This window comes from Brienomyrus brachyistius, chromosome 1 (assembly GCF_023856365.1).
Source record: "Brienomyrus brachyistius isolate T26 chromosome 1, BBRACH_0.4, whole genome shotgun sequence".
In the NCBI taxonomy this organism is placed as follows: Eukaryota; Metazoa; Chordata; class Actinopteri; order Osteoglossiformes; family Mormyridae; genus Brienomyrus; species Brienomyrus brachyistius.
This window is the reverse complement of record NC_064533.1, coordinates 14,905,204-14,920,608: the sequence shown is the minus strand read 5'-3', so window position 1 is coordinate 14,920,608 and position 15,405 is coordinate 14,905,204. Positions and strand designations below refer to the sequence as shown.

Sequence of the window (15,405 nt, the reverse complement as noted above, 5' to 3'; positions counted from 1 at the left end):
CATAAAACGATTTTCCTGTAGACGGCGCTGTGGTGCAGTCAATACATTTACTAAAGTCAGCTGAAAGAGTCCCTGGTCGTTGTTCAAATTGTACAACAGCGCGTTGTACATTCATAATAACATTTCTAATGTCTTTGAAAATATTTGGTTATGTTAATGAATTTAGTATACTGTAATACAACTTTATACAGAAATAAGCGAATGACTAACAATTCTGAGAAATATGCACATTTGGTGCGTGCTGATGCTGATGAAGCTACAATCCACCGTTTCAACATGGAAAAACTGCGCTGCACTGTTCGCGCATGCGCTATGTGAGACCAACGTGAGACCAACGTGAGACCAACGCGAGTCCTCGTCCTGGGTTGCCAGATCCAGGACATGAACGATTATGAAAATCTTTAGAATTCAAGAACTGGCAATGGCGTGAATTTTATGCCATTTTGGTTTTTTCAAGAATTCGATTATCATATTATTAATAGTAATCTCTATTTATGTAGCACATTTCATACATGGAATGCACCTCAAAGTGCTTTCCCTTTCATGACCTTAAAATACATACAAAGAGAGATAAACAATTGCAGTACAATACAGGTAAATTAGTTCCAGTTAATCTTTGGAAAAATGTTTTTAATTAGACAGTAGACATTTCTTGACGTTAACCATTCTGTACAGTACATTATTAGTGGTTTAAAGAAAGATTTAAGGTGTCAGCGGTCTTCGTATATGCTTTGCGTGACATCACGGTTAGGCGATGACGCGTTAATGCCTTAAATCCTGCAGGAATCCTGGCAACCACGGTTCGCTCTCAGCTTGTATGAAGAAGGGGGCAGGTGTGACGGCTCCCCGTGATACTCCTCTCATTCTGTCATTATGTGTAACCTGCTCTTCATCCACAAGCAGAAGGACGGTTTCCGACGATAAAGCAAAAAATAAAAAAACGAAACACCATCGGGTTCTCAATTTCTTCGTGCATTCAGAAGCCGGTGACTGTATTTGAGACATTGAGCTCAGTAATAAGGTAAGGCAGAATGTTTGTATTTTCATGTATTTGATCGGCTGTATTGGTTGCACGCAATTTTGAAGGATTTACAACATCCTAGCTGAAGAGAAAGCATTTATGATAAATGACTTTGCTTTCTTCGTATCTGCACCTTTCTTTTTTATTTTATAATAATTGCATCTTGTGTTAATTTTTTGCTAAGATAGCTACATATACCTGATAATCAGCTGAAAGTGTAATGTATCTGAACATGGATGTATAACCCGGCAGCATAAAACGCGACTGGTGCGCGTCCTGCCACGGCCATTAAAATGATCGCGTATCTAAGCGGATTAGTTAATTGTCCGTGTGGTAGGGCAGATGCAAAGCTCACATTATGTAAGGAGCTGCATCGCTAAATTTAAGAAGGTTAACACCCCACGAGTCAAATGCTTCATCGTAACCCAACCTCAACTTTATTCGCACGAAAACGGTGTCCATTTGCCTGCCCTCCCTTTTATTTAATTTAGCGGAAAACGCAAAAAACCTGGTTCGGTTTAGGAAGAATATGTACAGAGTTATGGGCTTACTGATGGGATAATCTTTTGTATTTGTCGAGCAGATAGCCCAGTAATGAGGCTCCGCGATCCATTTTATTTCATCTGATATTTTTAATATAAAAATTGCCACGTTGCTCTAAATCTTTGTACTGACATAGCGCACTGAGCGGAATTTACTGCACTGCTTATATTTCACTGCGGTTCGTTTCCAAAAATGCTCATTTAATAACCTATGTATTGGTGTTTCACGTGACTCTTTCACCGTATTATGAAGTGTGTGTGCGCGCTCGCGTGCGCGCGCACCCAGTGCACCTGTAGCCAGACAGTGGGAATATGTGCAGAAGACTCTTACAATTAAGGGAAACTGTCGACCTGTGATTATAACGTGTAAAGTGACCTTGAGGGACATGTATAACATGTCTGCCAAACTTGTTTTATCTAGCAGGCGTGGCGTCTGCGCCATGCAAATGAATTCGGTCTATTTCTGTTCGCTGGCAGTTGTTAGGCCTTGTGGCTGCACTGGCTGTTCTAACCCCTCGTTACTACCAGGGCGATGGGAGGCAGCGGGTTGCCGGAAAGGACACCCAGCGCGGCCCTGAAACACGAGCCCGGCTCTATTATGAAAGCCATCCTGTGGAGCCTCGCTGCTAAATGGGGGTGCTGTGTCTCTATGGGCACCAGCCTGTTGCGTCGCCTTTGCTCCAAGATGCCTTCAGGAAGGGGTTATGTGCAGGAATGACGCCCTCGCCGTCGGTAACGGGTGTATTTCCTGCCAGAAGCCCTCCTTATCAGCAGCTTGCGTTGCATGTTATTTTGCTGGTTCAGGAAAGGTTCTAACCTTAATCTCGGCTGTGGATTCAGTTGGTTAAGATGTAATAGTCCTACAGTTTTGAAACTGTGCATCTATGATCAATAATGATGTAAAATAGGATTTCCCATAATGGCATTACTCTTGATGTTTCCTTTCCACTGCATTGTCAAACTACCCCCCCCCCCTCCTGTGAGGTCTTTTGACTGACATGAACCAGTTGGTGAGAGTGGAGAGAGCCTGAATAATTTACTGTCAACCAACTCTGCCATTGTAGTCAATGAGTAACAAAAGACGTATCAGCTTAGATCGTGTTCCTGAAAACCTTTCTTCGTGCATCTGAACATGAATTTGTAGTTTGCTTCTTTCTGTTCTTGAATTTTTTGAGGCTTATATGGATGTTTGCATCATTTGGGTTTCTGCCCTTGGACCATTTATTTTAAGGAATGCCCTTATTGGTAGGTGCCCTGTGTCCCAACCCCCTCTCCTTAGCCTCAGGGAATTTGGACCTTTACTCTAACATGACAGACGAACAATGGCGCGTCTGTTTCAGGAGCAGCGTGTTGAATCCAAGATGGCCACTTTTCCTATTGGCGGTTTTCCACTGTCGCCAAGAAGGAAGCCTTACCGCGAATTGGCGGTTTTCCATTGTAAATTATGCGAGCCGTACCCGAGCTGATATGGTCCTGCTTATTAGTAGGGCCGAAAATGTGACCAAACCGAGCTGGTTGCATCACCCTCATCTGATTGGTCAAAATGCACTGAGATACCGTTGATCTACACCGATATGCAAGAATTATCTGAAGGAACAAAGGGCATATTCTGTATACTATTCATTATTGGTAATATTGCACATCGTAATGGTTTGATGCATTCCCAATAACCCATAGCTTAAATTTCCAACTGGCTGCTTAAAAAAGTACTACAGAAGAGCTGAATGGAATGAATTTATAATGCAGATTTACACAAGCGATGGATCATTTCGCCAGCGTTTGTTGTTAACGTTCAATGGCCATTCTCTCGGACTTGCTAGTGGAAATAAAAACATAGTAAAACATGACATAGACGTGCGAACAGTAAATAAGTATCTTTTCAGTTTTACGTCGCTGTTGCTCTCCAAACCCGGCAACGCCTTTACTGACCCGACGCTTCTGCAATGGAAAACGCTCAGGTATGGCCTGGTTCCTCTATGCCAGTGGGAAAGCTCCGTTATGAGAATTATGCAGGCATCTTGAAAAGCACGATGCAGTTTTGTATCACTGTGTAAGACTAATTATCCTGAACATAGCTTGAAAAATGGCGATGGCTCTTGTGTTCATGCTTACTTTCAGGGTGTGTATTTGTATGTGTTTTTCTGTGCATTGGGGGGGGCAGGAGTACGGTAAGGTTTGTGGTGTGAGAGTGTGGAATCCTGGCTTGGTTTGTTGTGCCTGCATGCAAGCTCAGTTTACTTTCACTGCTCCGTGACGAGGTGTTTGCATGTCAGATGCGCAAAGAGGAATTGTCTTGAGGGAGCCATTAACAAATGCAGCCCTGCGAGGTGAAAATGTGGCCCGGAAATGTCTCACACGTGGCACTTTGTGTCGGCTTGCAAATAATGACGTTTGTCACTCGAGTCATTTTACGGTCTTTGAACCTCTCCTACAGGGTCTGTTTTTCCACCGCACCAAGTATGGTACTGTTTGGTACGGTACTTTTTGCTTTTTCATTGACTTCCAGTCCAGTACCACTACCAAGAGTCCCAGTACCGAAAGTGCCAAACCAGCTGGGGTACTTTGGGGGGAGGAGCTTGAAGTGCTTTCTTTGTCGATTGGTTAAGCAAATAGCCTGCCTCTGAAACACAATACAAACGCCACCTTGAAAACAGAAAATGGTAATAAATGAAGTAAAAAAAAATAAATAAAAAATTTATTTGGTCATAAGAACATGTACAACAAAAAGATCCAAATGGCATGACAAGAAACTAAATTGTATTTTGTTGAATGTACTAATACAGCACACATAGCATCCTAGCGATGTGATCTAGTTGTAATAAATATTGGGGTATTTATAAAACAAAAAAGAGTTCATAAACTTCTCACAAATCCATCTTTGAGTGAATAGAATGACAAGGGTGAGGATGAGTATGATCGTCTCAGAGATCGCGTGCGGCGCTCATGCAAAACCAGCGGAGGTAAAACTGATTTTTAAACATATAAGAATCTATAAAAGGAAAAAGTAGTAAAAATATTTTAGCAAAACTTTAACGCCCTCGTTATAATGTCCGCACGGAATTGAAAGTAAGAAAAAGCCTTATTTTAACCTAGTTGGCTAGAGACGTAAGAATTGTATGTGCATAACATGTCATGTTGGTATTAATATTGCACATTGCCAAGCCCTATAATATAGTACAGCCATTTTTCGAATTCAGCATAAATTACCCCACTTCGTGCTGTGATGTCATCCTGCCCCGGTACCAGTTTTTACGTCAGTGGGAAAACCAACACCTTGCAGTGCCGTACTTTCTGAACTTTCTCAAAGTACCAGAAGTTCAGTACCTGGTGTAGTGGAAAAACGCCCTATCAGTCTCTTTGGAGCCTCTTTCCCGGCAGGGATATTTATAACGTGCAGTCACATGCGGTTTGGCGTTTGCTGGCTCTCGCTTTTCTTTGCTTTGAATATTTTGTGGTATTGATGACAGACACGTGTTTGTCTCCATGTCAGCCATGTGTGGGGGGTTGAGGGGGAACTCACAGCCTTGCTGACATACGAAAGAAAGTAGTCATTCATTCTAGCTTCTACCTAGTCCCGCTGTATTGGCACTGTTCGTATGGATATGGTTTGAGTTGTGACATTGCACATGGATATTCAGAAGTTATATAGCCTCCCATATTTACTATAAACATGAAATATGATTCGGGGGGGCTGGGCAGTGTCGTGCAAACTAGTTGTTGCTTCTCTTTGGGGTAGTGGTAGTTCACATTTGACGCTTTGGTGACCACTGACCTACAGTACATTTCTATCTATCCATCTATCAATCCATTTTCTCTGCCTGCTTGTTCTATGCAGGAGCATGGGGTTCTGGAGCATATTCCAGAAGTTATGGCCACAAGGTAGGAAATAAACTAGGGTGGAGCACCAACCCATCACAGTAGTACATTTCTAGTATATGTCATTTATCTACCTTTTATATGCCATGTAGGGGCGGCATGGTGGTGCAGTGGTTAGCACTGTTGCCTCTCACCTCTGGGACCCGGGTTTGAGTCTCCGCCTGGGTCACATGTGTGTGGAGTTTGCATGTTCTCCCCATGTCATCGTGGGGTTTCCTCCGGGTACTCCGGTTTCCCCCCACAGTCCAAAAAAATGCTGAGGCTAATTGGATTTGCTAAATTGCCCGTAAGTGTGCATGCGTGAGTGACTGGTGTGTGAGTGTGCCCTGTGATGGGCTGCCCCCCCATTTGGAAAATGGATGGATATATGCCATGTATTTGGTATATAGTTTTGCGTACTTTATGTGATGACAGGCGCAGACCCTATATTCTATTTTAAAAATTCCATAATCTGGCAACCCCCATGACTCTATCCGGAATAAGTGCTTAGAAGATGCATATTTCCATGACTGTGTACCATAATACAGTACAATGTGCATTGACCAAATTAAAAAAAAAAAACTGATCCATAGAAATCCCGTTGAGTATCTAGTTGTCTCTGAACAGCACTTTCTGTGGTATTTCCTGCTGTTATGTTACTTTGGCGGCTTTCCTGTAGTCCGTCTGTCACACAGTATCGGCTGTCTTACTGTATTTTCGCTTCAGCTGGCTATTTTCCTGGAGAGAAAGTGGCATCTTTGATGGATTCCTGACTGTTCGGTTTCATCTCCCTCATTTTGCCCACAAACAGCATGAAACATTTCAGTCTGACCTTTTTTTTGCCCCAAAATCTAGGTGCCTTAATCCTTTCAGCCGTATTTCATTCTGACCTGCTTTTGCTGTCCCCCCAATAAAACACGACTGCTATGCTGCATCTTGATCATAGACTGTAGATGCAGAAACTAAGGACATTTTTACCCAGGTCTTCATCCTGTAAGCTGTCAAACTACAGTATAAGCCTCAGTTCTTACATTGTATTCCCCATGACATAATACTTCAAGATTTGGTTTAATTATTGGTTTAATTATTTGATGTCATTCCTATATATTACCACTAGGGTTGTAAAGGGGCTGTACATTTCCTTCCATTCCATGGGAAGTTAAGCTGGAGAATTTTGGAAACTTTCCATGGGGATTGCTGGGAATATATGGGAATTATTGGAAAATTCTTAGAAATTTACAACCCTAATTACCACACAAACACATTTAGGTGATATACACATACCCAAATATACTAATTAGCAACCTAATAAATTTACACCATGTTGTTATTCTAGGAATGTATTGATGATGCTTCTCATTGATGTTAGGGTGTTTTATTCCTGGATTTTTGCCATACATCCAATTCTTCCATCAGCATTACTGTACAGTTAACATAACAGCCTGGCTGGCTGCAGCCACTCCTATCACACCCAAAAATGCATTTTCTCCAATCCTTCGGTTCAGAGGAGATTGTGGTGTGCAGTGGAAAATGCCAGACGGCACGATGAATCATCCTTCCCCTTGTTTGGTTGAGAAGCCGTGGCACCTGCCTTGTATGGGATGCATTTTCCTGGCATGGTTTAGATGCAGGTGAGCTGAATGATGAACAGCACACTGCTTTCATCCTGAACAATGAGCAGTTTATGTGAGTAAGCTGGACTGGACAGAATGACACCGAATTCACAAGAAGCAACCAAGTCAAACCCAGAGTAAAAAAAAAAAAAAGAATCTTTAGCCAAAATCGGAATCGGTATACAAATACACAATTTAAAATGGCGAATATCTAAGCAAGTCAAAATCTAGAACTGAGGTCACAATACACAGAATATAAATCGCAAGTAATCACAAAGAGCGTCGAAAGAAGAGCAGGAACAGGGCCGTCTTTAAATGCCGGAAAACAATGAGTAGGAAAAAGAAAGAGGGTGATTTTAACTGGATTTTCAACTTTTGACTCGGTGTAAAAATGGAGAGCTGGAAAAACCTGGAACACGGGATCTGAAACGATAGACACGTAAAAACGGAATGTAACAGATAACGGAGATGGAGAGGGCATTTTAATTATTCAAGCGTCACAGTCCTGGATACGTCCGTCAACAGCATCTCTGCTGCCCGAACACTTGGAGATTCTGGGTGGGCAAGTAAAATGCTGTTTCCATTCCCATCAGGAAGATGATTGTCTTGCACATGGATGGATTTGTGTCTTTCAGGGGAGTTCTAGATGCAGGGTTGATGCGTTGTGTTGGCCAGTCAGCCTGTCAAGATACTTGTGCTGCTTCTATCATGTTGGTTGCTACCTGTTGTCTGTAGACGTTTGGGCCCCTCCTTTGAGGAGTGAATTTGAGGGAAGTGAAATACCAGCCACACACATACAAGTACACACAGTCGTTTAATCATATCTTTTTGGGGACCGCTCATTCATTTCTATGGAAACAATGCTAATGCTAGCTATGATGACCTTAACCCCCACATGTAACCAAACAAAATACAAGAGTTTTTGCATTTTTAGTTTTTTCATTGCAGTCACAGGTTTTTATAAAATAATGTTTTCACATATGGGGACCAGGAAACTGGTATTCATCACGTTGCGGGGACATTTGGTCCCCACAAGGTAAAGTATACCTGGACCACACGCACACTCACACACACACACACACACACAGACACATGTTTTTGGACCTGAGGGGCAAAACTGCTATTTCTCCAGAACTGTATTTGGGATGGTAGGTGGAATGTTACAGCATTACAAATATTGCAAGAACTGAGATGTGGACGAGTACATCATGCTGGTGGAACATGAGCTGAGGTGCTAGAAACCTGCCACTGTCAGACAGGCTCCTCTCAGTCTGATCACTTCAAGGGCAAAGTATAAGCAGCATTGGTATAGTGATCTTAACGGAATTACCACATCCAAAATAATCAGATTTGCATTACTTGTATTTAAATATTTTCACCAATTCTGGATAATAGGGACAAAATCTTATTTTGGGGGGATTTTTAGTTTTACTCTTCAGTCATGGTGGGAAAGTATATTTTAAAAGATCAAAGTCTTGGCTACTAAACTTTGTAAAGGGCCATCCTTCCAGTGATTTCATTTTCTTAACTGCATTGCAGCTGACGGCATGAATTTTGGCACAAAAATTCATAATATTGTAATAAAAAACACATTTCTAACAAAAATGACAAATTGTACAACAGAAATTTGTACTGACAAACACATTTTTTAAAATCATCTGATCATACTTTTAATGAACATAACAGAAATAATAATGATGGAGTTGACATCGTATAAAACACAAAACGCTACACAAGCATCTTAAATCTTGGAAGCACACGGAACGCCATTTCAAACACGCATGTCCTATTATTGGTTGTTTCAGATTTTAACGCAACTCTTTTACATTGAAACCTTTAAAACATCTGACTGAGATGACAAAATTTTTTTATTATTTCACAGCAGAGTCTGAGCAGCCACTTAAGTTCCTAAGAGTTCTTAATGATAATCAAAATATCATCCATTTTTTTAAACCATTATTTTAATTTAGTTTTGAAGGCCCACAGAGTTGATCTGTTATGGTTGAGACATACCTGATTCAATATTACTTAATGAATTCATCAAAAAATGGAGAGTTTTATTGGTGCCTGAGCAATATTCTCCTTTTTCGAAACCCGGAAGTGAGGCAGGCGTCTTTAGTATATAGATGATTCTTTGTATCCCATATTACAAATTTTTTTTTGTAGAAATCTGACAGGAAAAAATCTGGGCACACCTTTTGTCACGATCGGGGAACGCCGGTAAGGCGAACAGGCAGGCAAGCAGGCGAAAATCGGGGAAAACAGGGGTTTAATCTCGGGGCAGAACAAACAGGAGCAACGGGCAGGTACTGACATCGACAACATCAGACGACAACTAACATCAATGACAGACAAGGAACCAGGGCAAGACACGGACTGAAATACACAAGACGGAGCTAAATAACTAGACACAGCTGGGTACGATCAGGAAAGCACACATGGATAATCAGGGGGGCGTGGCACACACGAGGATCGTACGAGCTGGGCGTGACACCTTTAAAGGGGCATCGGCTATTTTAAAAACATTATTATAATAGTAAAATTTTATACCTATATTATCAATAGGTATTGTTTTAGATTTTGAAGGCTTAAGAATTTTTAAAAATCGTTTTAAAGTTATGAATTCTTGTCCGGGACAAGGGTGTTTACTAGCACATAGCAGGTTTAGAAGTGAATTAAATCGGTCTGCTTTCATTTTTATGTAAATGTTATTGATTTCATACTGTCACGATCGGGGACTGGGAGAGCGGCGATCGTGCGGGTCGGCGGGTAAGAACAGGCAGACAGGTCAAAATCAGGGCAAAACTCGGGGTTTAATACGGGTCTGGTAGCAGGGAACATCAAACGGAGAGAAGCAAACACCAGACCACGACGAACTACAGGTAACCACAATGACGGACAAGGGGAACAGGTAAGACCAGGACTTAAATAGGACGGGACTAATCAAAGTAAACGGACAAAGCTGGAGACGATCAGGAAAGTACACATGGGTAATCGGGGGGCGTGGCACACACGAGGAGCGGACAAGCCGGGCATCACACATACATATATTTTAAAATGCAGAATTAGTATGTCTGTAATATTTTTAAGTTGTTGGATACTTTAATAGAAATGTCCAGAAAAACAGGAAGATTTTATTTTATTTTGTTGTTTGAGAATGAGTGCATGCATTTTACATTTCTCTGAAATACTGCCTTAGTATTTTACTATGAAAGGCACGGTCTGTGACCTTCACACACATTATAGAGGGACCTTATTTTGAGTCATTCTCTTCTTGGGCCATTAAATACCTTTTCAGTTATTGTTGTACATTTTGAGGTAATAAAATGTGCTTTATGATGTCTTTTGTCCGTTGACATTTGCAGTGTGAGGCTTTGAGTACATTGTCAGGCATTAATTATGTTGACTTAATCGTTATTAATTTTTCTAAATGTGCGTTGGTTTTGTCTAGCCATATCATAGGGTTACAGGGAATTTTGTTTCTGTGGTTCATGATCAGAGCCTCCTTATTCTGAGATTCAGATGATACGGTGCTGTGATTAAGGTCTATCTGGATAAAATTTTCGTCTAAAATAACTTGATATTTAAAGGGTGAAGTTGAGTCAAATGTTTTATCACTGCCAGAACGTGCCTTTATCTTACTGGTAAGGTAGCTAAAACTTATTTACTCAGCAGTGTTGCCCTGCACCTCAAGGGTTGAGAGTACCAGACTCCACATGTTGGCAAGTTAGGCTATTTGGCGCCCCTAAATTGCCCATAGGGCATGAGTGTTAGTGTGTGTGTGTGTATGTGTATATGTGACCCATCACCACGAAATGAGTCTTATGGGTGCAATTCTACCAGTGCGACTTAAGACTCATTTCGTGGCGACGGGTCACATATGTACCCGGTGATGGAATGGCATCCAGCTCTGTGCCCTTTGCTGCCTGGGATCGGCTCCAGGCCTCCTGCGACTCTGATCAAGCAGCTGGAAGATGAATGGGTGGAAGTTTCATTCTGGTATCCCAGCTATCTAAAACTGCTGGGCCTTGCTGTTCAAACATAACCGCTGGGATGTAGTAGTTGCACAGTAAGTATTACAGGTTATTAAATCCACACCCTCTTCTATAAACAGCTGTAGCAGATTGTTTACTAGCTAAAACCCAACAGAAGAAATGAGCTGTGTGTTAACCTTTCTGTGCCGTGTCAGGATCCCAGTACTTTTAAAATGCCTTGAGTGTTTGATCAAATGCTGCGTTCGTGAAAATCATCCATATGGCACCTTCCTGGAGGGTAAATGCCTGCATCTATAGAATGGTCAACTCTAAAAGGTGATGTTATGCATTTCAGTAGCGTTTTTGGCTAATTTGCGTGATGGAATTGACTAAAAATGTCATTGAAGAGTTTGTTAGTCAGCCTGAAGAAAAATGTTTGTACTATGTGCACCTTGCCGCAGGACGTCTGGAGAAAGGGTGAGGTAACATTCAGTTGAATCGGGTTGGCGCACGGCTAGATACTGAAGGCTTTGGTGCGTAGCTAGTAGTGAAGATGAGTAGCCATTGTTGTCTTCTGGGGTTATCTCTGTTTGGGCTTAGAAATAAGATGGTATTCTGCAGGTTTTTTGTTGTTTGAGTTATTCTGGCTCTTATATGTCTATCCCAGGCAGTGTTTAAAAAGGTAAAGCCTGGCTGTATGCTCAAACTGACTGACTGATTGATTGATTTTGGGAAGCTCTTATGCTATGGCAGATGTCATCAACTTTTGGGAAAAACATCTCCTGAAGGTTCTACTTATGAGCATTTGGTTTGAGACCAGAAATTGGACACAATGTACACATTAATTACAATGAGAGACATTGATTGCTATTGGGTGACTGTTCGATTATGAGACCTGGCTTTGGATGCAGGATCAATGCTATAAACGTTCGACTCGACTCTGCAAGTACTAGCAACATGGTGAGTTTAACACGGATAGGTGGATAGGTGACCGTGGTCCTTCAGCCTTAAACGGAACATTTGGTCTTGTCTTGCTGTTGTCAGACAGAGGTTATGTATTACTTCTGTAGTTAATCAAGAAAGAGTTGCAGGGAACATTAGAAGACTCCAGTGATGTTTTGTTGAACCAGAAATTTCTTATTGTGACTGGAGAACAGGCAGGCTGACCATGTGTGATGGTGAGACTGTTATTTTTCTTATTTCCTCCTTCCCATTGAATTGGGATCTACCCCGGCACGGTATGCCGCCAGCTCGCGCTGCGGTGACGATTCCTCCTTTCCATTGACCTGGGATCTACCCCGGCATGGTATGCCGCCGGCTTGCGCTGCGGTGACGATTCCTCCTTCCCTTGATTGGGATCTGCTCGTGTGCGATATGCGAAAAACTCATGAGCTGCCCCTGTGGTGATGATTCTTGAGCATGGTAAGCTGCAAGCCCGTGTCGTGCGGTGACATTGAGAGGGCCCCCAGGTGTTGGATGTACAGCAGTGGCGGCTTGAGGGGCAGTGTCTTCCAGCAGGATATGGAGTGTCACCCTCACACATGTGGCTGAGGGATTTGCTTGTATGTTTTGTATTGAACAACCCATTGATAAGCCTGGCATTGAGGAATGGTGACATGACAGTCATTTTCTTTTTGTCAGCGGGGCCTCGTGAAGCAGGAGTGCCACCCCCTCTGGAGGCTGCCTCCGGCCCCGTGGGCCCCTCGCTCTCCTCTGCTCGTTGCTCCATCTGCCAGACTTGGCTCTGCGTGTAAGGCAGGCGGGCGAGAGTGACTCAGCTCAGGGGGCGGGGCTGGTGTGTGTGTGTGTGTGTGTGTGTGTGTGTGTGTGTGTGTGTGTGTGTGTGTGTGTGTGTGTGTGTGTGTGTGTGTGTGTGTGTGTGTGTGTGTGTGTGTGTGTGTGTGTGTGTGTCTCTCTCTCTTTCTGCTGGTATTAATGTCTTCTTTGCAGAGATGTATTCTGAGCAAATATCCTATAAAGATTGTAACCCCTGAAATACCTTTTGTGGAAACATTCTGACAAGACAGATACTTTCAGTTTATGTTTAAATTTAAAAACATATATTTTTAGATGCTTTAGGAAACTTAAGCTTCAGAGCTTTATTTTCCCTCTGCTGTTTATTTTTGGTGGGGGTACAAATCCGAGAATAAACGAAGATCCATCAAGCCTTTTGTACTGTGTATGTGTGTGGCGATGCTGACATTGACAGAGCAGGAGAACAGGGAGAATGACTGACTGCTGGCACAGCTGGGGGGGGGGGGATCTTGCAGTGTTTTAGGAGCAGCGTTTTCCTGTCGGCCTGCTAGGTATCATGTTTTGGGACACGTGAGCAGAGAGGAGGGGGCTGGTATTGTTACTAGGAGTGTAACGATGCACGTATTCGTATCGAAAATTTTCAGTATGGGTCTTTCGGTTTGGTACGCATAAATACCGAACAAATGCAGTAAATGCGGAAGCTTTTGTGCGTTCGTGTGTTTCCCCCAAGCAACATTTGGAAAGGGGTGGCTGAAGTGGCACCGCTGCGCATGCGTGATTACGGCCTAATGTGAAGCTGGAAGGTGTTAATGTGAATACAAGTACAGCACAGGTACTTATTAAAATGCTGCACCGTAATGGATATTTATTTTGTTATGCTTTGTGCTTTTTGAGACCGTATTTGTGTTGCACAGTTCAAATATGAAGCTGAAAGCTGTTAATGTGAGTACAGTACAGATCAGGTACAGCGGCTCCTTACTCCTGATTGGCGGGGAAGGAAAAACCACAACAGTCGCCAAAAAGAAAAAGATTCCAGTGAACCAACAGATAGCAGTGATTCCGTTATAGTGAAAGTCATCCTACAAAATAACCCTCCTCTTCTCCTCTCTCTCGTCTCCCTCACATCATGCACGATTCTTTTCAAAGGTGAAGTGCAGGTTAATTTTTTTACTGTATTTTTACTTTACATTTTGTACTGATCATTTTTTATATGAATATTTTTGGGTTGTGGAACGAATTATCTGAGTTTCATTATTTCTAATGGGAAAATTTGCTTTGATATGAGTGCTTTGGATAACAGGCACGTTTCTGTAACAAATTTTTTGCTCGCAATCCGAGGTTTTACTCTAATTGATTTACTTGGATCCCCCCACCTTCTAGTAAGGTAAACTAAGATTATTTAATCGAACTTGGAACTTGTGGATTGGTCTTTATTTCCTCCCAGCCATTCCTCTGGAGCCTTAATAAAGTGGCACCTACATTGCCTTCATAGATCCTGATGGATGGTGCCCCCCCCTCATCTGTGTGTTACTTTAGTGCCAGTGGCTGTTACCTTAGAAGCTGCAGCTTTGGAAAGTTGAGAGAATAATCTACTGCAGACTCATCTTCTGGCACAGCCTTCCGGGTGGGTCCGTATAATGCATGCTTTGTCTTCTGTTATCACTGAGTTTAAGTACAACCCAGCTGGTAGGCGGGCGAGGGTTAAGAGTCGTTCTTACAGTGATGTGCAGACCTTCCTCAACACGGGTCAGATCCTGTCGCTTTTGCCACATGTGCAGCTGGTGTTGGGCTACCCCACTGCTTTGGGTAGGTAGCCTGACTAGGGAGAGAATACCTGTGTAATGCTGCCTAGTAATTCCATCTGAATTTCTGTGGCTGTGCATAATTCTATAATCCAGTGAATCCATTCTATAATCCAAATGAAACTTCATGAACCATTTGCTGTATTTTTTGACTCCACTAGATGGCGCTCTTGGTTTGCTTTGGGGCATGCTCTGAGCCCAGAAAATACAGCAAATGGTTCATGAAGCTTCATTTGGTCATTACTAGCTGAACCCTTAGCATGTACCCTAACCCTAACCCTTTGGCTGGCATTTATAGGAACATTTTTGACATGTGATTTTGTTTTTTCTTCCCCAGTCCTGGATATTTTTGGGGGATTTTAAAACCAGCTTTATAACCAGATTGCTGTTGCTGGTAATGGAGGGAGAGCTGACTGCTCCTGAGTGGGGACAGAGGTCCAGTGCCCCCCCCCACCCCACCCCACCCCACCATGGGCCTGGATCCATCGGGTATTGAGTGATCGGGTTTCATTTTAAGAATGACTTTCAAAAAGCACCATCTCATTAGCTGATGGCTCCTGTTGTGTCTTGACCCTGTAGTAATAGGAGAAGCTACACTTTTCCAATCTTCATAACAGATGGTGATTAAGGCTTGTGTTTTATTCATTTAATTTAAGCTATTAAGGTTATGAAACTCAGATGGTCTTACCATGTTGAGAGTGATGCTTTATCTAGCTGAGTGTATTTGCATCCATGATTCTACCTCGAGCTTTAAATCATTCCTGCTGATAAGCCAGTCAGTGAATGCAGGGGATGTTGAATCAGATGTATTTCAAGCAGTCGTTAAAGGGGCTCTGTGACAGT

At 42.4% G+C, this 15,405-nt stretch overlaps 1 protein-coding gene across 4 annotated transcripts in view; it reads left to right on the top strand.

The window, feature by feature from the left end:
• The first annotated feature begins 786 nt into the window (after positions 1–786).
• Positions 787–15,405, top strand: part of LOC125745071 (RAB3A interacting protein (rabin3)) — a 32,703-nt gene continuing 18,084 nt past the window's right edge. For 2 of the 4 annotated variants that reach the window (XM_049017567.1, XM_049017540.1), the window contains exon 1: positions 789–1,021. The gene's annotated coding sequence lies outside the window, so the exon portion shown is untranslated. Of the gene's footprint in view, positions 1,022–11,197; positions 11,342–15,405 lie in introns of those variants that run through there. The other 2 variants (XM_049017574.1, XM_049017550.1) reach the window with 2 other exon arrangements.